Source organism: Panthera uncia, unplaced genomic scaffold, assembly GCF_023721935.1.
Source record: "Panthera uncia isolate 11264 unplaced genomic scaffold, Puncia_PCG_1.0 HiC_scaffold_1268, whole genome shotgun sequence".
Lineage (NCBI taxonomy): Eukaryota > Metazoa > Chordata > Mammalia > Carnivora > Felidae > Panthera > Panthera uncia.
The window spans coordinates 77,155-83,285 of record NW_026057885.1 but is presented as its reverse complement, the minus strand read 5'-3'; positions in this window follow the sequence as shown (position 1 = coordinate 83,285).

Here is a 6,131-nt window from a genome sequence, read left to right as displayed (position 1 = left end):
AATGTGTCTCCTCATGTCTTCTGACCATTTCTTCACTGGATTTTTTTTATTTTGGGTGTTGAGTATGAGAAGTTTTGTTGTTGTTTTTTTTTTATAGAGTTTGGATAGTAAGCATTTATCAGATATGTGGTTTGCAATTACCATTTTAAATTCTGTAGAATGCCTTTTAGATTAATTGTTTCTTTAGCTGTCCAGAAGCTTTTTATTTTGATGAGGTCCCAGTAGTTCAAGTTTGCTGTTGTTTCCCTTGCCACTCGAGACACGTCTAGTAAGAAGTTGCTATGTCTGATGTCCAGGAGGTTGCTGCCTGTGTTCTCCTCTAGGATTTTATGGTCTCCTGTCTCACATTTAGGTCTTTCACCCATTTAGATTTATTTTTGTGTATAGAGTAAGAAAGTGGTTCGGTTTCATTCTTTTGCATGTTCTGGTCCAGTTTTCCCAACACCCTTTGTTGACAAGACTGTCTTTTTTTCCCATTACATAGTCTTTCCTACTTCATCCAAGATGAGGTGGCCATACATTTGTGAGTCCATATCTGGGTTTACTATTCTGTTCTTTTGATCTATGTGTCTCTTTTGTGCTTGTAGCTTACTGTCTTGATAAGTACAGCTTTGTAATATAGCATGAAATCCATAATCATGAAGTCTCCCGTTTTTTGTGTAGCATAGACATTTCAACACTACTTGCTCCTTAAATCCATGAACATTGAAGGTGTTTCCATCTCTTTGTGTCATCCTCAGTTTCTTTCACTGTTTTTATAGTTTTCAGAGTATATATATTTTTTAACTCCTTAGGTATCCTATTATTTTTGGTACAGTTGTAAACGGGATGGGTTGTTTTTTGATTTGTCTTTCTGTTTCTTCATTATTGCTGTGTAGAAATGCAGTAGATTTCACTATGTTGATATTGTATCTTGTGACTTTGCTGAATTTGTGTATGAGTTCTTGCAATATTTTGGTGGAGTCTTGAGTTTTCTATATAGAGTGTTATGTCACCTGTGAAGAGGGCAAGTTTGACTTCTTCCTTTCCAACTTGAATACCTATATTTTTTGTTGTCTGTTTTTGAGGATAAGATTTCCAGTGCTATGTTAAGTAGACTAATGGGAGTAGATATCCCTCTTATGTTCCTGAAAGTACCGGAAATTTTTTTTTTTTTTTTTTTTTTTACCCATTGAGGATATTAGCTGTGGGGTTTTCATGTATGGACTTTATGATGTCGAGGTGTGTTTTCTGTATCCCTTGTTGAGGGTTTTATCAAGAAAGGATGCTGTACTTTGTCAAAATTTTTTTTTGCATCTATTGAGAGGGTCATATCGTTCATATTCTTTCTCTGATTGATAGTATGTATTACATTGACTTATTTCTGACTATTGAACCACCCTTCCAGCCAAGGAATAAATCCCACCTGGTCACGTTAAAGGATCCTTTTAATGTATTGTTGGATTCATTTGCAAGTATTTTCTTGACAATTGTTGCATCCATGCTCAGTAGGGCTAGTGGCCTGTAAGTCTCATTTTTAGTGGGGTTTAATCTGGTTTGGAACCATGGTCATACTGATCTTATAGAATGAATTTGGAAGTCTTCTTTCCATGTCTATTATTTGGAACAGTTTGTGAAGACGGGAATATTCTATTCTACTTAAATAGAATATTTTACACTCTTCTTAAATATCTGGTAGAATTCACCTGTGAACTTATGTGGTCCTGGAATTTTGTGTGTCAGTAGATTTTTGATTAATGATTCAATTTCTTTACTCATTATCAGTCTGTTCACGTTTTCAATTTCTTCCTATTTCAGATTAGGTAGTTTACATTATTCTGGGAATTTATCCTTTTCTTCCAGATTGCCCAATTTGTTGGCATATAAATTTCCAAACTATTTTCTCATAGTTGTATTTCTGTGGTGTTAGTCACGATGTCTCCTCTCAAATTCTAATTATATTTATTTTGTCCTTTCTCTTTTGTTTTTGCTAAGTCTGCTCTTGGGTTTATCATTTTTATTTATTCTTACAAAAAACAACTTATGGTTTCATTCATCTGTTCTACTGTTTTTCTTTGTTTCTATATCATTTATTTCTGCTCTAATCTTTTTGTTTAGCTGCTCCTGCTGGCTTTAGGGTTCATTGGCTGGCCTTTTTCTAGCTCCTTTAGTTGTAAAGGGGTTGTGTGTTTGAACTTTTCTTCTTTCTTGAGCTTGGCCTGTACTGCTACACATTTCACCCTTCCACCAAGTTTGCTGCATCCAGATGGTTTGGAACTGGCATGTTTTCATTTTCATTTGCTTCCATGTATTTTTTATTGCTTCTGTAATTTCCTGAACATCTCATTCAGCTTTTACACAATGTTCTTTAACCTAATGTATTGGTGGTGTTGCCCAAATTTTTCTTGTGGTTAACTTCAAGTTTCATAGTGTTGTGGTTTGAAAATATGCATGGAATGATCTCAGTCTTTTTGTACTTGTAGAGGGCTGATTTGTGACATAGTATGTGATCTGTTCTGGAGAATGTTCCATGCACACTCAAAAGAATCTGTATTCTGGTGCTTTAGGATGGAATGTTGTGAATATATCTGTTAAGTCCATTCAGTCTGTGTGTCTTTGAAAGCCATTGTTTCCTTATTGATTTTCAGCTTAGATTGTCTGTCCATTGCTGTAAGTGGAGTGTTAACGTTCTCTATTATTACTATTGTCTATTATCAATGAGTTTATGTTTCTTATTAACTGATTTATATATTTCAGTGCTTACATTTTTGGGGTATAAATATTTAAAGCTTTACATCTTCTTGTTGGGTAGACCCCTTTATGATGATATACTGCCTTCCTGATCTCTTGTAATGAACTTTGGTTTGAAATCTAGGTAGTGTGATATGAGTATGGTACTGGAACTTTCTTTCGACGTCCATTATCATGATAAATTGTTCTACCTCCCCTCACTTTCAATCTATAGTTATTTTAGGTTGAAAATGAGTCAATCGTGTGCAGTGTATAGAAGGATCTTTTATTTGTTTTTATCCATTCTGATATCCTATGTCTTTTGATTGGAGCATGTTGCCCTTTACATTCACAGTGATTACTGATATATATAAACTTAGTGCCATTGTATTACCTCTAAAGTGATTGTTTCCGGAGATTTTCTCTGTTTATTCCTAGTCTTTGTTACTTTTAGTTTTCCTTCCCACTCAAAGAGTCCCCTTTAATTTCTCGCAGGGCTGATTTAGAGGCCATGAACTTCTGCGGTTTTTGTTTGTCTGGGAAATTCTATCACTCCTTGTATCTGAATGACTGCCTTACTGGAGAAACTATTCTTGGCTGCGTAATTTTCAATTGCACATGTTGAGGATATGATGTCATTACCTACTTGCATGAAGGTGTCTGTGGAGACAACTGCCATTGTTTTTTTAATCTTCCCTTGTTAGTTAGCGACTTCTTTTGTGTTACTGCTTTTAGGGTTTTTCTTTATCTGCATGTTTTGCCATTCTTCATATGATATGTCTCAGAGTTGGCCTGCTTTTTTTTTTTTTTTTATTTTAATGGGTGTTCTCTCTGCCTCCTAGATGTGGACGTCTGTTTCCTTTCCCAGCTTGTGGAAATTTTCGCTATAATTTACTCAGGTAAAACGTATCCCTCTTTTTCTCCACTTCTTTTGGGACTCCGTTCAAAAGAATGTTATTACAGTTTATGGAGTTGCTGATTTCCCTAAGTTTGTGATGCAATATTTTAATTTTCCTCTTCCTTCCAGCTTCATTTCCCCCATAATTTTATCTTCCATGTCACTTACTCATTCATCTGCTTCTTTCAGCCTTGAGGTCATTATATCCAATCAGTTTCACATCTCGGTTACAACATTTAAAATTTCATCCTGACTAGGTTTTAGGTCTTTTCTGTTTGCAGTAAGGGTATCCCTCATGTCTCATATATTTTCCTCAAGCACAGCTAGTATCCTTATGATACTTTTTAAAATCCTGTTTCATTATGAGAGTTTTTAGAAATTCTGTTTGAAACATATTATTTATATGTGTTTTAATTATATCCCTCACAATGACCTTTTATCATTTTTTCTTTTAGGATGAGTTCCTCCATCATGTTGTTGTCTATGTCTCTGCCTTCTTAAATGTTTTAGAAAATCCTGTTATCTTTTCTGCTTCTAGAGTAGTATCTTTATTGAGAAGTGTTCACATACTGTCCAGGGCCTGACACTTCATGAAGCATTTGTTTTATGTTCCGTGCCACTGTGCTGTCATGTTTTGGCTGCTCTGTCCCTCAGGACAGTCCTCTGCAGAGTTTCTCCTTGCCTCCGGTGGGGAGTGTTGGACCTTGTCCCCAGTGTTGTGAGTTTTAACTAGGTGAGTTTGGTCTACTTGTTAAAAGAGGCTAATTCCTATCTCCCCTAGAGGTGAAGCTATGCCTCACTATATGGTCAGTTGACTTGGTGCCTGTGGGTGTATACGGTGGTCTTTGGAGGGAGGGGTGCAGTGGTGGTCTGGTTGCCAGACACTCTTTCCTAGTAAGCAAGCACTTGATGGGAGCAGGAGTAGGTGGAGCTTGGTGTTAGTAACTCAGCTTCCACTGGGGATGCTGTGCTGCTGAGTGAAATCTGTCAATGTTGATTGGTGGGAGGAAATATTGGCGTCAGCTCCCTCTCTAGTCCCTGAAGTTGGAGTTCCCAGTCTCCCCTGTTCAGGAAGCCCTCACACAGAGAGAACACTTGTGGTTCCCAGGCTTCCGTCAGAGTTGCTTTCACCCTGTCTGCGTCCAAGCCATTGGCCCATCTGGTGGCACAGGGCTCTTACGTTTTATCTCAGGAGCTCTAGCTGGGTTTGAAAACTCCAAATTATGTGAACTCAATATGTCAGGGACACCACTGATCCTCTGGGAGAGGGTCTTGATGTTCTCTGCCTGGTTTACTCCAGAGCTGGTTTACCCCAGAAGATCAGTTGCATGAACACTAGGGGCTTGGAGTTCATGGTGAAGAACAACAAGAAGGCAATGTCCAGTTAGCTGCTCTCAGAAGAGGCTCCTATGCTAATGATCAGGGAATTTTAATGGTGCCTGTCAGCTCTCCTGTCCTATGAGAGGCAATGCCCCATCTCCCAAACGCACTCCAAGAAGGGAATTGTCTCTCCCGATGCGACCCAGGGGATACTCAGAGTACAGTTCCCCTTATGGGCCTCTCCCCTCCTTCACAGGAGCACTGCTATGCCCACCAGGCTCCACCCCAATGATGGAATCGACTTAAATCTTCAGTCTTTGAGCTCCACGTTTACAGGAGGTTGACTTTTCATGATTAACTTTATAGGTTATCTTGACTGCGTCATGGGTGCACAGATTCACCACTGTTTCTGTGGATGTCTGTTTTGTGTTCCAGAAGAGATTGGGATTTCCATCCAAGGTTTCTGTCTGCCTGGGCACCACCCATTCCATTAAGGTTGCGAATAGAATCTGATGCAGATGGAGGACGAATTCCCTCATTTTTACTTCCCATGTGCTTGTTTGAACTGGAATATTGGTCTCCTCTGGCCCTTTTTCTGAGAGTTACATCATCAGCTTTCCACGTTCTGAGATTAGACACTAGTTCAGAATCAGACAAGAATTACATCACTGGATTTCCTGGGTCTTCAGCTTGTGACAGTAGATCATGGGACTTCCCAACCTCTTTTGTCATGGAAACTAATGTGCTTTGGGTTCTTTTGCTCAAGGGAATCCTGACTAATACATGGATATGATTTATCTCTAGTTTAGAGGAATTGAATAAAGCTGTAGCTCATTTAAAGTCCTGAGTTGCAAGTGCCAGGAGGAAAGTGTCACATTGTTTGACTGGGTCCAGTGCTGGGTGATGATAAGGAGGAGCTGTGGGATCCTGTGGTTCTGGCTGCACAGGGAGTGCATCTGGGACTCCTGTAACAGTTCAGCTGTTGTGCCTCAGGAAAAGTGTAATTCACTCATGTTGTTGGACCAGAGTAAGCAAAGGCAAACAACTGTGTCTTTGTGCATGCTAGTGTAGTTTTCCTATGACAACACAGTTGCTAATTCAGACAGTTAATAGGTAAACACAGAATCATAAAACCAGGGAGGCTTACTGGGGAAACTGCTGTGTGGAGAGGAAGCCCCAGACCCTGACAGGAAACCTGCCTGTA